Source organism: Crocodylus porosus, unplaced genomic scaffold (assembly GCF_001723895.1).
Source record: "Crocodylus porosus isolate Cpor-Errol unplaced genomic scaffold, CroPor_comp1, whole genome shotgun sequence".
Lineage (NCBI taxonomy): Eukaryota > Metazoa > Chordata > Crocodylia > Crocodylidae > Crocodylus > Crocodylus porosus.
This window is the reverse complement of record NW_017728886.1, coordinates 143,211,429-143,229,426: the sequence shown is the minus strand read 5'-3', so window position 1 is coordinate 143,229,426 and position 17,998 is coordinate 143,211,429. Positions and strand designations below refer to the sequence as shown.

The 17,998-nt window shown below is 45.5% G+C and overlaps 1 long non-coding RNA gene across 1 annotated transcript in view; it reads left to right on the top strand.

The window, feature by feature from the left end:
* The first annotated feature begins 262 nt into the window (after positions 1-262).
* The window catches only part of LOC109324613, a 22,246-nt gene continuing 4,510 nt past the window's right edge, over positions 263-17,998 (top strand). Inside the window, exons 1-2 of the long non-coding RNA XR_002104969.1 lie at positions 263-519; positions 1,225-1,308. This is a non-coding gene — a long non-coding RNA (uncharacterized LOC109324613). The remainder of the gene's footprint in view (positions 520-1,224; positions 1,309-17,998) is intronic.

Sequence of the window (17,998 nt, the reverse complement as noted above, 5' to 3'; positions counted from 1 at the left end):
CATCACCCCCATTATAGAATCATCATTTGCTATCATGTAGGGTGGGATTTGAATAGATATCTTGAGAGATCCAAATAGGCTTGTACTGATTTAAGTGTAGTGAAAGAGATGTGGGACAGGTGTTCAGTACAATTTTTAAAAACAGAAAGGAAAAAAAAAGGAGTTGAAGATTATTGCCTGGGATTGCTCTAGGCATTATTTCATCTTCATGATTCAGCACAAATGCTTGAATGAGAAGGAGAAACAGAACACCTAGCTGATGAACCAGAAGAATCTTCTGTATAGTGCCTGGGGTCTATTCACAGGGCTGTAGCTATTAGATTGCCTTTTTATTTTTTCATGTTTTCCCTTTCTATATTACATTGGAAATTGAGACTGAGCTTCAATCCACAGTAGTAGCCTGTGGCAGTGGGTGGGCTCCTTTGGGAAAGCAGTCTGCACAGGAGTCTTGAACAGAGCCCTTAAGAATATGGATGAAAAGAGAAGAGCTCAAATATGAAGGGAAGTATCTAGAAGAGGGTAAGTTTTTTATTGTAATAAAGTTTTCCAGTGTTTAGCCCTTTCCCCTGATTGCAGTTGTTCATATAAAGATTCTGGTTTGTATGAATGTAATTGTTATCCAAATATTGCTGCATGCATGGTGGGTAATGAAAACTGCATTAGCTAATTGTGCTGCTAATTTGTCTGACTGTCCAAAGTCATTTGATCATGTGTCTGCTTGTTGATTGGATCATCTACATTTTATAGCTATTAAATATTCCTGAAAAAACACTAGGATTTTGGTTCTTTTGTTAGGGTGAAGTTACACATTACACTTAGACTATACTAAGGGCACTTAAAATGTGAGCATTGGCACATTGAAGCTCATTAGCTCATGCAAAGAGCTCTCTGAGTGTCTCAAGGTTATACCACTTCAGGTGAGGGTTAACTCTGGGCCATGCAACCGAGCTCATATCAAGCTAACTTCAGTCTGCTCTACAAAGAAACACTCACCCCTCCCCCCCCAGTAATTTACAGTCTTCCAGCATCCCAGGATGCACTTCTCTCATCCCCCCATCTACCCAGAACAAGTATAAAGTCCAGGTGTCCTGGTTCCTAGATATACCCCTGCTCGCCTACCCTCTGGTGGCAAGTCACAGCTGCTCAGGCAAGAAACTGTATTAACCATTAACATGCAACTGGGTACAGCATGTTCTAAGTTTAACCCTGCTTAATATTCCACAGCTTTAGTATGGTCTAGAGTGCAACGTGCAACTTTACCCTCAAGGAGGGTGGCTGAAAAAGAGTGGAAAAACAGGCATCATGGAAGTAAGAAATAAACCAAGGGTAATATGGGTAATTTAACAATAATTGTTTTGTCATTGTTTATGCCTGTTCAAGTAAATCTGTCCCCTTACCTTTACCCCAGAATAGAAAAAAAATGTCATATAAAGCCATATTTGCAAACTAATTAGCAAGCTTTAACTTTTGATACATTCTTGTCAGACTACAGTGTTTCCCAACATTCTAGAAAACTGACCAAATGATGGCAAACAAATCCAAGCATAATGGTTAAATACTTATCTCTGGCTTAGATACTTATGCTATGATGCTTCCATTCCTTCCTTCCTTTCTGTGAAGAGTAGTGAAATTCTTAGCACAGACATTTGCAATAAATGGGCCAGTTCTCATCTCTGAGCTAATGTTTTAGGCTTGCACTGTGTGCACTGTGTGCAAGGTGCACCCTGACTCAACTGACACCAAGGCAGAAAGCAGGGCAATTCAAACAATTCTGCCTTTTATGCAGTTTTTCCATCCCTCCTCCAGAGCACTGAGATTGGAAGGGACCTCCGGGAAGGATCATAGTCACTGGCCAGCTACACAGTCAATAATGACAGCACCCCTTCCCCCTGTTGCCCCTCCCTCTCCTTACTTTAATTCCTGTCTCCCTGCAGGCAAGCCCAGCTTGAGCTTTGAAACTTGAAACGTTTTGAAAATTTTGAAACATTTCGACTTGCCTTGTTTTGTTTCGAGGCTGTTTCAAAGCTCTCTGTTTCATTTCAATTTCTCTCTTTTGAGCTCAAAATGAGTAGAAACAGCATCAAAATGAAACTGCCAGTGAATTTTCACACAGCCCTAGTAGATATGCTGGAGGGTAGGGCGAGGATTCAGAGTGATCTAGACAAATTGGAGGATTGGGCCAAAGGAAATCTCATGAGGGTTAGGAAGGACGAAGGCAAAGCTTATGCTGGTACAGGGTGGGGATCCAATTAGCTAAACAGTAGCTCTGCAGAAAAAGGCCTGGGGATTATGGTGAACAATAAGTTGACTATAAGCCAATAGTGTGCCCCAGTGTGCAAAGAAAACCAATGGCATACTGTGCTTCATTAGTAGAAGCGTTGCTAGCAGATCAAGGAAAATGATTATTCAGTGATCTGGGGGTGGTGGGACTGACTGCATGCACCATGACCCAGGCTGCCCCCCCACACCTGAGCTGGGTGGACCTAGGGACTTGCTGTGGGCCTCATAGTATCCCTTGGTGGAATGGATCTGGTCCGCTGGCCATATTTTGCCCACCCTGGTCTAGCTTCATCCTCTTTGAAACCACCCTTCAGGTTGTGGAAGGCTGACATTCAGTCTTCTCTTCTCCAAACGGAATAAGCCCAGTTTCCTTACCCTCTCCTCAGAAGTCGTGTGCCTCATCCTCCTCAGTATTTTGTAGCCTTCCACTAGACTCCCTCAAAATTGTCTATATCCTTTCTGTAATGAGGACACTGAAACTGGACACAGTACTCCAGATGTGTCCTCACCAGTGCCAAATAGAGGGAAAGAATCACTTCCCTTGGTTTTCAAATGAAAAAAATATATATTTCCAGTTTTATTGGTTTTTTAATGCAGTGCAGAAACCGGAATATATATATTTGGAATTATTATATATTATTAATATTTGCAATTTGGAAATAATCCTTAGACTATTTTGCTGATTAAAATATTAGTCGTTGCATGCTTCTCTTTTCTTCTGTCCCTCTTCTGTCCTCATTTTTCTTTTTTCTTTTTCCTTTCCCCCTTACTAATTTTATTAATTATTAGACATCTAGATAGATAGATAGATAAACATCTGCATACACACACACACACACACACACACACAGATATAATGTAAATATAATGTTTGTTTGGGTCTATGTGTATATAGATGTCTATCAAAATATATATATATATGTAGATGTCTATCAGTCTAATTAATAAAGGGGAAAGGAACAAGAAAAATGGCAACAACTAATATTTTAATCAGCAAAATAGTCTAAGGATTATTTCCAAATTGCACTACACTTTTCAAAGTAGCTAAGTCTGCTAAACATGACTCCTTTCATAGATATCATCTCTACCATGTCATTGTACTAGATTTTGATGTATAGAGATCCCTTACTCTTCTAATGCGGTAATAAGGTCTGCTGTAAGAGCGCAATCTGGGAAGGATCCATTCTGAATTTCTTTGGGATTTACCCAGGAACACAAACATTTGCCAAGAAGTATAAGTGCTGTGTTCAAAATCATGTTACCTCTAGTTACGATTTTTTTCCAAAAAGAATTGTTAATAAGGTATGACAAAAACCAGCAGTCTTTCCTGCCCAAGTATAGGGAGGCTGGCCCTGATGATCTGTAAGGTCCCTTCCAACCCCTAAAAAACCTTGGAACTATGAAAACATGTGACTAAGTGTTGCCTGTAATGCATAACACCAATGCATACCTACGGGCAGCATATTTAATTTTTTAAGTATAGAGAGAGCCCAGTGCAAACCAAAAATGATCTTTTGTTGTAAAAGACAAAGCCTAAGATCAATTGTTAGTGTTTGAATCTTGTAAATTTCTGATTTCCACTGTGATTCTGTCATTGCGATAACCAGGTCTTCATCTATGTCAGTCGTAAATAGTCCATATTAAGTCTGTTATGTGACATTTATATATTTATAGAGTAATTTATAGAGTAATGGCATGGAATGGGGAAGAGGGAACGATATCAAGGAAAAAATGATATATCTGGAGTATTTGCTTAAACCTAAAGCCTTATGTCCAAACTGATTTTCCAATACTCAATGCAACTGCATATATTGCCATTCAGTTGTTTGCAAGTCAACTTCATAACATAACTCAGAAAAGGATTTAATATGATTTTCTGCTAGAAGCTGTTCATGCGCAATGTTAGGGTGACAATATTTGGATATTAGGAAGCACTGAATCTGCAGCTGAATACAAAGGGTTTAACATGTGGCCTACCAGAGCTGCTGACTACAAGGCAGGATGATAGCTCAGCCAGCCATTTGCTTATGTTAAGTAACCATCTTAACTGTGTCAACCACTTTCTGAGGAAAAAGCAGCAAGTGAATCTGTGCAAGTCTGTGTGCTGTGAGCCAGATACAGCAAGGAACTAGATATGATACAGGGGCCCAAAAGAGGGTGGAACATGGTACAACCTAAGACAAAAAAACAGACTGGAATGTGAAAAACAACATGTAATTGGTAACAGAATCTGAGATGAACATATGCAAAAAGGTGAATGGTGTTTGGTTAAGAAGGCTCCAGAAGCTCTGAGGTTTTGGTCAAAGTCTGCCCTTTGACCGAAGAAGAGAAGTCAAGGTCTTAGACATGCGCTAATAGCAAAAAGGCATGTAAATGAATGAAATGCACAGGCAATTTCATGCTAATGAAGCAAACAGTAAACAGAGGCGGAGCTTGAGATGGGAGGAGAAATGGGTGGAACAGAAGGCGGGACAGAGGTGGAGTGAATGTTAATGAGTATAAACCAAAGTGTATAAATGTAAGAAGAACCTATTGTTTGGGCCTGCTCCTCGTCTCTTACGGCGAGAGAACTCACCTGAAGCTGTCTCCATTCTGAATAAAGCTGTTGCGAGCAATGTGTGTTGGTGTTTGCTCCCTGCTCTGCTCTGGCTAATGAGTAAGAGTAATAGGAGCAGGGCTGGGCTTCATCAGTTCGCCTCCTGACAACCAGAAGTTAATGAAGGCACTCTGCTTTGGAGCACCTTCATTTGAACCCTCATATAATGTCACATGATTGGGGACTTTTAAAGCACTCTTCAGCCAGGCACTTCTGTTAAAGCATGGTTGTAGAGCACTTTCAAGGGGCTGACTGTACAACAAATAACTTCTGTCTGTGCCTATACAGACAAATCAACCAACAGTTCAGTCAATTCTGTTCTCATTTCTACACTGAGAATCTGAATGTTACTAGTGAGGAAATAGATATGTTCATGAACTTTATACTCATACAACAAATTTCAGAAATGGAGTAGAAAATTTTAGAAGCTCCTTTATCATTAGATGAAATAACTTTGGCCTTAGAGGATATGAACAATAATAAATCTCCAGGCAGTGATGGATCTCCTGTGGAGTTTTATAAAAAAAATTGTTGAAGATATACTGTTACCTCAGTTACTGAATATATATAATGATAGTAAAAACCCATGCACATTACTTTATGTGAAGCTATCATTTATGTAATTCCTAAACCAGGCAAGGATTCTATGAATTGTTCTAACTATAGACCAATTTCATTAATGAATATAAACACCAACATCCTAGCCAAAACTTTATCATACAGGCTGGAACAGGTCCTCTTTGAAGTTAGTTCATAAAAAGCAAGTAGGATTTATCAAAAAAGATATAGTTCAGGTTATGTGTGTCACATTATTGATATAGTAGCAGCAGTACAAAATTCCAAAATCCCTGTGGCTATTTTAGCACTTCACGCAGAGAAAACCTTTAATTGTGTTTCTTGGCGGTACCTTTTTGTGTATTACAAAGAGTACCTTGGAGGTATCTTTTTGTGTATTACAAAAGATAGGCTTTGTTAAGGAATTCATAGGGTGGATACAGCTGTTATATACAAATCCCACTTCTAGAGTTGTGACCAATAATATGTTATCTGATCCATATTACAAAGGGAGGTTCAACAAGGTTGTTCACTATCCGTCCTTCTACTTGATTTATCATTGAAATGAGTAGCTACAGCCATAAAAAATAAAGGTGATATAGAAGTTCTTAAGGAAGAAGATAGTGAACACAAGATCCAGTTGTATATAGATGATATAATATTACTGCTGTCACAGCCTAACATATCAGGTCCTGCCCTCATAATTGTTGATCATCATTAATCAACAATTTTAGCAAACTGTTTGGTTACAAAACTAACTGGACTAAATCTGAGTTATTTGGACTAAATAAGTATATCACAAATAATAAGTTTAGCAACTGGCAGGTTCATTGATAACCAGAATATGTTATCAAAATATTAGAATATTTGGATATTAAAATATTCAAAAATATAATGTTATGTCTGTTAAAACTTTCAGAAGATTCTTGATATTATATTGTAGGATCTAAATAAATGAAGCAGTTTGGCAAATCCCTGTGGGGACCTGTTAATATTTACCTTTCATAATTTACCTATTATTCAACCTACCAGTTGTAAGCTGCCAATCCTATTTTGTTAAAATCAACTGAATGTTCAACAGGTTTCTGTGGGGAGAGGATAAAAGGGCTTGACTTTCATTAGAAAGATGCAACTACCAATTGGAATAGGTGGCTTTCATCTTCCATACCTTCAACAATATCACAATGCTTTCTTAGTAAGTCAGAATATGTAGTGGAAGACTAGTATCTCTTCTGTTTGGGTGGAAATTGAACAGGCATTTATGTTTCCCCTTCCATTATCAACTGCCATAAGATTTACTTATCATTATTTTTCTCACTCACTGATTCCTACAATTATTGCAGCCTGACAAGCTTGGCAAACTTACTAAAGTTTCATCCTTCATTACATGATAAGGCCTCAATTTGGGGTAATCCCTTTTTGAATGGTGGGTCCCACAAAGTGATGTAGAAAAGGTGGATGGTTAAGTATTGCGTGTTAGACCCCGACTCCATGCAGTGCCCAATGATTAGGGAGACGACGGTACAATTACCTGTGGTGCTGTCTCCACAATGGGAGAAGGGAGGGGAGGGAGCTTGAGCTAGGGTTTGCCCAGCCTACACCACAGAGAGGCAGAAGTGGGGGGAGGGAGGGGTTCCAATCCATCCACCCCCACTCCAGCATGGAATGGGCAAACCCAACCCTGAACTCTCTCCTCTCTCTCCCCTTCCATCATACAGACAGCACAGGTGCTGCGAGGGAGGGGGCAGGGTTAGGGGAGAGAAACTGCATGTCTGCACCTCCTTGGCTAGACTGGCTCCAAATTGGAGCTTAATCCACCACAATCCCTACCCAACAGTGAATGTCTGTTGGGTTGGGAGGGTTGGTCTAACTCATAGCACTGTCTGTGAAGCACCATGAGTTAGACCAGGGAGCTGAATATCTGCCAGCACCCCATGCCATATGCATGTTCCCCAGAGAGTCTCTTACAGATGATATTTTATTATGGTTGAATTTACTCTTTCATAGAATCATAGAATCAATGAGTCGGAAGGGACCTAGACAGATCATCGAGTCTGACCTCCCACCATGGGCAGGAATGAGCACTGGAGGTGTGAGGGGTCATAAGACCCCAGCCAGGTGCTTATCCAGTCTCCTCTTGAAGATTTCCAGGGAAGATGAGAGCACCTCTCTGGGAAGCGTATTCCAGGCTCTGACCACCCTTACAGTGAAATAGTTCTTCCTAATATCTAACCTAAACCTTTCCTCCCACAGCTTGTGGCCATTGTTTCTAGTGACTCCAAGGGGGGCCCTGGTGAACAGACTTTCCCCGAGACCCTGCTGGTGGCCCCTGATAAGGTTGTAGGCAGCCAGAAGATCCCCCCTCAGTCTCCTCTTGTGGAGACTGAAGAGATTCAGGTCCCTCAGCCTTTTCTCATATGGCTGGCCACGGAGGCCCCCAACCATATGAGTGGCCTCCTCTGGACCCTCTCCATGTTCTCCATGTCCCTCTTGAAGTGCGGCACCCAGAACTGGACACAGTACTCCAGCTGCAGCCTGACCAGCACCGCATAGATGGGGAGCAAGACCTCTCTGGACCTGTTAGTGATGCCCCTGTTGATGTAAGACAGGGTGCGGTTGGCTCTGCCTATTGCTTTGTCACATTGGCGACTCATATTCATCCTGGAGTCAATCATGACTCCAAAATCTTTCTCTGCCTCTGTGCTGCCGAGAGGGTCAGCCCCTAACCTATAACCATAATGCTGGTTCCCTCTCCTCAGGTGCAGCACTCTGTACTTGTCCTTGTTGAACCGCATCCTGTACAGATCCGCCCACTTCTCTAACCTATCCAGGTCTGCCTGGATGCAGTCCCTGCCTGCCAGTGTATTCACTTTACCCCACAGCTTGGTGTCATCAGCAAACTTGAACAGGGTGCTCTACACACCCTCATCCAGGTCGCTAATGAAGATGTTGAACAGCACCGGCCCAATGACCAAGCCCTGGGGCACTCCGCTGCCCACACCTTCCTAGGTCGACATTGACCCATCCACCACCACCCTCTGGGTGCACCCCTGTAGCCAGTTTGCCACCCATGTGACTGTGCATTCATCAATGCCACAGTCCCTCAGCTTGCCCACCAGAATTGGGTGGGACACTATGTCGAAGGCCTTCTGGAAGTCCAAGAAGATGACATCGACTTCCTCCTTCACATCTAAGCTTTTTGTTACCTGGTCATAGAAAGAGACCGGGTTGGTTAGGCAGAATCGGCCTGGCACAAACCTATGTTGGTTACCCCTCAACATCACCTCCCCTGCAGGGCTCTCACAAATGTGGCCCTTGATAATTTTTTCAAAGACCTTTCCCTGGATAGAAGTGAGGCTGACTGGCCTGTAGTTGCCAGGCTCTTCCTTCCTCCGCTTCTTGAACACAGGGACCACATTGGCCCTTTTCCAGTCCTCAGGGACTTGGCCCGAGCACCAGGAGTCCTCAAAGAGCCTTGCTAATGGCTCTGCAATGACACCAGCCAATTCCCTCAGCACCCGTGGATGAAGGTCATCCAGGCCCACTGACTTGGATACATCTAAGTCCTCCAGGTAATCCTTAACTAGGTGTGAACTAACAGTCAGGTGACTCACATCCTTCCTGGGCCTCTCCACGCTATCACCTGAGAGCACCCCATTGTCAGCAGACAGGAACAGTTTCTAGGCTTGTAACCTTCCTGCACATTCCCATGATTCTCAGTAATCTTTGTGTAATCTGTATAAACCATATTCTGCCTTCTGGGACAATAATTTATTCAATTCAAATTTCATATTGGTAAGAATGCATAGTTTATCAGGCAAGATTTCATGCTATAAGCCTCACATAAAGACTTAAATATTTTATTTAAAGTATCCATTTCTACATCCCATTTTTTCTTTTTTTTCAGAAGCATTTGATATTATACACCCCCATGAGATGACTGTAGCAGTTTCCCATAATAACAAAGCAGAGGAAGCAGTACGCTCCATAAACATTTTGAACTCCTCTAAAATGAATCCTTCAGATGTATAACCATTGAAAAGGGAGGTGTTCGGTTTAGAATATATACTATAAACACATATTTGCCACATATCTACTAAACCTAGCTCTGACACCTCACTGAATAATGGGGCACGAGACCTACCAATGACAGGATACAAGCATTCATTCTAGTCCCCCCCCCAAAATGTAAGGGTATTTCCCAAATTCAAAGAGCTTTACAAAAAAGAGATAAATATTGGATTGTCTGCATTAGGACTATAGGCATCCCAAAGTATAAATGGAACCTACAGTCTTAACATTATCAGGGACAAATCTACCCTCTGGATCAGCAGCTGTGTCAATTAAAGGGTGACACCATTTTTTATGCACAAAGAGAAATCCATGTGACTTCTTGTAACTAGAGTTTTCTAACCAACCCAACCATGCTCTAGATATAGAAACAGACATCCTTTTGGGGTGCAATTAGGTGTGCTGCGATATGTTCCTGAACAGCTGATCTACTTCAGCGACATCTACAGATATCACCAGGGCTGTCATTCCACAAGGACATCCCCCTGCCCTTCCTGGGGCTCTGGGAGCCTGATCTTGGAGGAAAAGGAGCCCAAGTGCTGCACCCCATTTTGGGCTCTCATCTGCAAGCAGGGTAAACCCCCACTTGCAGACATATGCTCCATGTCAGGGTACAGGGGAATCCCCCGGCCGGAGATTCCCCTGGTATGCATCTGCAAGTGCAGAAGGGGGAATTTCCAAAATGTTCCCCCCCTCCCCCTCCCCCCGTGCTTGCAGACTGGGTGCACCGGGGTGAATCCCTTTGCAGGAGATTCAAGCATGGTGGGGAGAGCTCCTACAAGCATCCTCTCCAGGTCTTGCACACTGTGTCCTGATTCAGGGCACAGCAGTATGATAGGCATGCTGGGACCCAGCATGCTTTTCTTACTGTTGCTCCCTGGGTTGGGGGCACCATGTACAACTAGAGGTAGAAACCTCTATAGGAGCTCCCCTGTCTGATTTCCTTGCCAGGGAATCATTCTCCCAGTGCACATCTACAAGCCTGGAGGGAGGAATTTCCATAGGGGTTCCCCCTTCCACTGGTAAATGGCACCTAGGGTTGTAAAGCAGTATGCAAGCATAGAGTGGGGGACCGGTATGCGAATCCCTGCAGAGGGATTCCCCCAGTGTGCCCAGATATGCTGCAAGTGTTCAGCAAGTAACCCCTTTGGAAGTTCCCCCCTTAATTTCCTGACACGGGGTGTGTCTCTGTAAGCAGGGGTTTTCCCACTTGTGGATGGGCAGCACCAGTTGCAGTATGGCACCCAGAGTCCTTTTCCCAGGCACCCAGGATAGGGCCCTTAAACCTGGAGGAGTTTCTGCCTGGGGTATCTGGAGTGTTGGCATAAGTAAACATGTCAGCCACAAAAAGGAGGCACACAATATTACTAGATTTGTAGCCACCACAAAATTTAAGTACGTGTGGTGAAACAGAGGGATTTGAAGTCTGTTTGCTCAGATTTTTATGGTGTCACAAAGTCTATATCTGTTTGTAGCCCAATTTGTGAGATTCTTCTATACTGACAAATGAGTTTCTTGGAGCATAGCAATAACAGCCCTGTATTTTTAAAGAAAAGGCAATATTTTTTGTCTTTTTAATAGGACTGCTAAGGCCTTTTACATTCCAAGATACACACTTAATAGAATTGGCGATTCTCAATGACTTTATTATCTATGTTCAATTTTGTATATAGCTGCCAATTTGCCTTTTTCCTTAAATCAAATGTACAACTTTTATCTTTATCAACATTCTCCTGTATATTTAGAGCTCATTACAACATATGCTCCTAAGTGTGCTTTTGAACAGATCATGAGGGGGTAGAGGAAAAGAAAGGAAAAAGAAAAAGAAAATAGTAAGCATAAAGTACAATGAATACTAATAGCAAATTTACTATATTGATATATATCCACTAGGAAGGCTTGGGCAGATGTAAGCCAAAGCTCTCTACCATTTTGCAACAATGGAGACAAAGATTAACAAAAATAATATGAATGCCATTAATTTAAACACTAAAATCCCTTCTTTTTTTATCTTTTTTTTCTCTTGTACCACTCAGATTATTCCATAAATTCACCCTCTCTAAATGGTATCTGTGTTATAAAGGTTTCTGCTTCCTTAGGGTCAGAGAAAGTATAGGTTTTCCCTCCCTGAATCAGATTCAGGATGGCAGTATGCCATATGAAGTATCTCAGTTGCTTGCATCCGGCCTGCAGTTCTACTAGTTTAGACACAGTCTGCTCTTTAGCCACCCCACAGTGAAGTTCAAGTAACAGCATTATATGATGCACGGGGGTGCATGTGCACCACAGAGAGTGATGGTGCACCCCCTGACTGGCTGCACGTGCCGCTTAGGAGAAAGGCAGGAGGGGCAGGTGGGAGTGCCAGTGCCACCCCTGCAAGCGTCAGCCAGAGAATGGAGCGCCGTGGCACTCCAGGAAGCGGACTCAGTGATTGACTGCAGTGATCAGCCATCAGGATTGGCCGTGGGGACCCCGCCCTGGCCAGCGAGATTTGCCACAGGGGGACCCCCGACTAAGGCAGCACCAGTTGTCCATTTAAGCCCCATATCCACTTTCCTAGATCTGTGACAGCTGTGTGTGCTCTCTTTGGTGGTAAATGCAGACATTAATCTATGAAGAACCTAGATTTTGCTCCCAAACCAAGCATCTTCCAGTAGGATCTGTGGGCCCTCTCTGGGCACTTGTGCATGTGATGGGGGTTTAGTCCGCTAACTTGAAACAGTGGGTTTTAATTGTGATGATTAAAAGCCCACTGTTTCAATTTAATAACCTCTGTCACTGACAGCAAGGGGCCTCATCCCTTTTTCTTCGTGGAGTCTGCCCATGTCTTCCATGGCTAAGAAGCAAGCTGCCAGCAGGCTGAGCAGCCCCTGAGCTGTGGGGTGCCTCAGTCTTTCACTCCACAGGGGCGGCACACACCAGGGCCACCTGGGTAGGCTGCTAGTGGGCCAAATACTGCCCCAGCTCAGGGTCAGGGAACAGTTGGATCAATCTGGATGCTGCCTTCAAACTGGGACAGCACCTGCCTGCTAGCTGCCCACCTGGGTGGCCCCAGGGGGTGCTGCCACTGTAGAGGGAAGGACAGGGGTCGCCTGCACCTCAGGGCCCACCAGCAGCTCTCTCCATGGCTGTGTAAGAGGCAGGCAAGCTCCACACAAACAAAAAAAAGGATCACATCCCTCTCTTTTCTGGGGGAGCCTGCCCATGAGAACTGCTGATGGGCTGAGTGGCCTCTGAGCTGCAGGGGTCCCTGGTTCTTCCCTCCATGGCAGCAGTGCCCCCCAGGGCTGCCCAGGTAGGTGACTAGCAGGCAGGTGCTGCCCCAGCTCAGAGGCAACACCCAGCCTGATTCAACTGTTTCCCAAGCTGGAGCTGGGGCAGCATCCAGCCTGCTAGCAGCCCACCCGGGCATCCCTGGGGGGTGGAGCATGGCTGTGCAGGGAAGGACCAGGGCCCCCCACAGCGCTGGGGCTGCTCAGCTTGCTGGCAGCTTGCCTCCTGTCCATGGCAGAAATGGGCAAGTTTTGCAAAAAAACCCCAGAAAACAAGATTGGGCCCCTCACCACTACTGCCTTCAGCTCACCTCTTCCATGGCAGGGGAAGAGAGGGAAGAGGCTGTCAAAAGGCTGCAACATTACAAATAGCTGCATTTCAAACTAAACTACATGTGGATGTGGTTTAGTTTGCAAAGTTACAAACTCATTTAAATTGCAAAAAATCCCTGTATGTGTTTGCATGACACAACAAAACCACAAAAAACGGGCAATTTTTGTCACATGCACAAGTGCCCCTTGGCACAGACAGAAGTGACAATTTTTGCCTGATCTGGCCCCTAAGAAAACTGTACAGCTGTGATCTAACACAAGGTACTTTAAAAGGGCCCGATCCTGCGACAATCTGAACCCTCATTACATGGGGGTTCAGATGAAGGCACTCTGAAGCAGAGTACCTTCACTAACTTGATGCAGCCCAGCCTTGCTCCCAGCACTGTTTTCAGAATGGGGGGGGGGGAATTTAGCAGAGGGAACTCATTTTGGGGGTTACCCGGCCAGTGCTGGAGGGTGCGGTGAATGGATTGGAGCCACCCCGAGGTGGTGGGGTGAAATCCACCCACTCATCCACTTCAGCACAGACTGGGGAAACCCCAGAATGGACCTCCCTCCCCTGTCTGCTTCCCCGCCCATCCTGAGACAGCACTGGGGCTAAGAGAGGGCAGGGGCAGCGCTAGGGGGAGAGGCTGCAGAGACATAGCCTGTCTCACCAGATTAGCTCCAAATTGGACCTCGATTCCCCACCCTCCTGACCCAACATCTAACATCTGTTGGGTCAGGAGGATCAGCCTAACTCATGGCACTTTCTATGACCATGAGTTAGACCTGTGAGCTGAACTTCTGCCTGTGCCCTGAGCATTTTAAAATGCTGACAAGTCGTTTTGTTACAAGCTCAGTGGGATTTTTTTTCAGACCCCTCAAGCACTCCACTGTGGATGTTGTATTTCCTGTATCTGCCTCCCAGGTCCAGCACTTTGGCTGTCAGAGCCTGCAGCTGTTTGTGAGAGCTTCATTTCCACAGGCTAGTCCTCACAGGCAGAAACTGTTCTCCACTCCCTGAACCCGCATCATCAGGATATCTGATGAAGCTTGAGCTTTCATTACAAATGGCTGCAACTTATCCACTGTAATTTTAATGTTCAGTATCTCTATAGCAATGCTCTACGTCTGAGAAGCTAAGTTCTCTGTTTTTCCTTCAGATCTTACCTCAGCAGCCTCCAAGGGGCTCCTTGATTTTTATGGGGGGGAGGGGGTAAGTCCCCTGACCACAGAGGTTGAAGGGAGCCACAGGACAGGAATGTTTTTTTTTATGTCCCCTGACCACAGAGGAGAGTGAAAGCTTTCCCCAGCCATAAAGAGGGATTTGAACTAGTCCCAAATGTAATTTCTATAAGTATTTGAAGAATTTTAACCACTAAAATGGCCCCAAATGTCACAAAATAAAAGAAGCCTGTTAAACTTACATCTGCTTCAGTCCTTAGCACCCTCTGATTCCAAAAAAAGGTTACTTTTTATGTGCTGTGATTGAAAAATTGTGTAACCATTACATCAGTGATTTTCCACCAGCATGGCTTGAAATCCTTTCAAGGGTGCAGTGGGGTGCCACACAATGTTGAACTGTTAAAGTGTGCAAACATGATTTACATGATAAACCCAGCGATTTCAAATGGGAATTGGTAGCGTTAAAAACATTCTGAGCTGCTGTGGTCTTTCTGAGTTCTTTGCAACAGAAGAATTGTTCTATTATTTTTCTGCAGTCAAAACAAGTGAAAATTAAGAGCTGTCACTTTATGAGGGGTGCTTCAAGTCTATCCAGGGGTGCCTAGAGTCTAAAAAATGTCGAGAAGCTCTGCATTGTAGCACTGTCTGGCCAAGTGTGCACACAGTGTCACCCACCCATGTCACGAGTGTTGCCTGTCAGCAGCCAGGGATGCAGGGCCCCAGAACCCAGACTCCCCCTGCACCGATCTCCTTGACAGTTGGCAGGCTTCATGGCCACAGTAGGGCCTAGGAGGCCTGCAGTTTTCACCCCCCTGTGCCCCAAGACAGACACAGTCCCACAAGCAGCCATGTCACAAGTTTTGCCTGTCAGCAGCCAGAGGTGCAGGGCCTCAGAACCCAGAAGCCCTGCACCGATCTCCTTGACAGCTGGCAGGCTTTGTGGCCTCAGCAGGGGCTAGCATACCTGCAAGTCTCATCCAAATCAGGCCAGAAATGACAAAGTTATAGGCTGTTTTGAGGTTCCCCATTATAGGCTATGGGCAAAATGTCAAAACAGAGTAAAAACAGCAAAACTGTTTCGACAAAATGAAATGGAACGACGGTTTCAAATCAAAATGAAATTCAAAATGAAATACTGTTCTGTTGAAATGTCAAAATGCAAGTCTGAATGGAACAGTGCCGTTTCACACAGCCCTAATATCTACTTTTCCCCCCAGCTTCATGTCATTCACAAATTTGTTGAGGGTGCACTCCATCCTGTCTTCACATGGTTCATGAAGATATTGAACAAAATCAGACCTAGGACTGACCTCTGGGGCAGTCCACTTGATATCACCTGCAGACTAGATCATGAGCCAACTTGATCACTGCCCATTGAGCCTAATGATCAAGCCAGCTTTTTTTCCATCTTACAGTAGATTCATCCAGCCAATACTTCCTCACCTTGCCTGCAACAATGCATGGAAGACCATATCAAATGGCTTGCTAAAGTCAAGGTATATCAAGTCCACTACTTTCCCTGCATCCACGGAGCCAGACATTTCATTATAGAAGGCAATCATGTTGGTTCAGCATGACTTACCCTTGGTGAATCCACGTTGACTGTTCTTGAACACTTTCTTCTCCTCCAAGCATCAACTCCTATGATGGTGTTGACATGGAGTGCTGCCAGGGCCCCTACCCAGGGGGTGCATCCTTCCTGGGACTTGTCTGAGACCTCCACCCAGAGAGATCCCACGGGGGGGCTGGCATCCCCCCACTCCCGGGCCTGCGGGAGTTGCCCAGCAAGGCCTGGGGGGGGCAGGGATTGGGGACCCCCACACCTGTCCTGCAGGCGCCTACCTTAGGGCCCTGAAGACACAGGTGAGGGAGCTCCAGGAGGAGGTTAGCAGGCTGAGGGAAATCAGGGAGGCAGAGGAAGAAATTGATAGCTATTTTCTTTCCCTGCAGGGTTATGCACCCAAGGAAGAAGCACCCCGGGAGGTGCCCTCCACTTCAGAGTGGCAGATGGTCACCTCCAGAACCAGGGCTGCTCATAACACAGCAGTACCAGTTCCTCCAGTCCCGCTGAAGAACAGGTATGAGGCCCTGGCAACTCTGGAGGAGAAGCAAGGAGAGGAGGAAACCGGAGAGGAGGCAACTCCATGCTCTCCATGTTCTGAGCAGGCCAAAGGAGGTAAGCAGACCAGGAGGAAAAAGCGTTGAGTGATCGTCATAGGTGACTCCATCCTGACAGGTACAGAGGGCCCCATCTGTCGCCAGGACCCCTCGACACGCAAGGTCTACTGCCTACCTGGAGCAAAGATTCAGGACATGAAGGGGATGATCCAAGCCGTGATCCAGCCCACTGATTACTACCCCATGGTTCTAATCCATGTGGGTACTAATGATGCAGTGCTGAAGGAGATAGGCGCACAGGTGGTTTTCTCTTCTATCCTACCAGTGAGCGGACGTGGAAGACGGCAGGCAACGTGCATCACAGAGACCAACTGGAGGCTTCAGGAATGGTGTCTCGAGGCAGGCTTTGGCTTCCTTGACAATGACCGGCACATCACAACAAGAGACATGCTTGGATGGGATGGGCTCCACCTTTCCCCTAAAGGTAAGCATGTGTTTTCTTCTAGGTTGGCAGATTTCCTCTGGTGGGCTTTAAACTAGGCTCATTGGGGGAAGGGGAAGATGAGGATGGAGGAAACATCGGACTGCCAGACCAAGCAACACCCACAAGTACAGCCCAGCCTAGACCGACAAGCCGAACATATACACAGGTAAGCAACAGGGGCCAGGGTAATACTGAAAGTAGGGCGCCAGTGCACACATCCACAGGAGGCCTCAAATGCCTCTACACAAACGCTTGTAGTATTGGAAACAAGCAGGAGGAACTTACCCTCCTGCTAGCTGACACCAACCCGGATATAGTGGGGATCACTGAAACGTGGTGGGACCCAACGCATGCATGACTGGGTGGTGAATATCAAGGGGTCTAGGCTGTACAGGAGGGACAGGATAGGAAGGAAAGATGGGGGTGTGGCACTCTATATTAAGGAGGAATACACATCCTCGTCAATTAGCAAAGAATCAGAGGAGGGGCACTCTGAAGTGCTTTGGGTTAGAATACAAGGCAGTAGAGGGGAAAGAGACTTAATGGTGGGGGTCTACTACAGACCTCCCAACCAAGGGCAAGAGCTCAACCAGGAATTCTTAAGTCAGCTCACGGAGGTAGTGAAGTCAAAGGATGTGGTCATCATGGATGACTTGAACTTTCCAGACATCTGCTGGGAAGAGTAGTCAGCCAGGTCTGACTGCTCATGTAAGTTCCTAGCTAGAATGCAGGACCTCCATCTAATCCAGGAGGTGCACAGCCCCACCAGGGGAGACGCCTTGTTGGACCTGGTGCTGGCCATGGGAGATGACCTGGGAGGGGGCTGCGGGTGCTCAACCACCTGGGCGACAGCGATCATCGCCTGCTGGAATTCACCATCCAGCACAAGGTGGCAAAGGCCTACAGCAAGGCAGCATCCCTAGATTTCAGGAGGGCAGACTTCAATGAGCTAAGGAGAATAGTTGGGGAAGCACTGAGGTCCCGGGGGGGGGGAGGAGCCAGGTGTCCAAGAAGAGTGGTCGCTCCTTAAGGAGACAATCCTCCAAGCCCAAAGGAAGGTAATCCCAACATGGATCAAAGGGAGCAGGAGGGCACATAAGCCCCCATGGCTCACAAAAACCA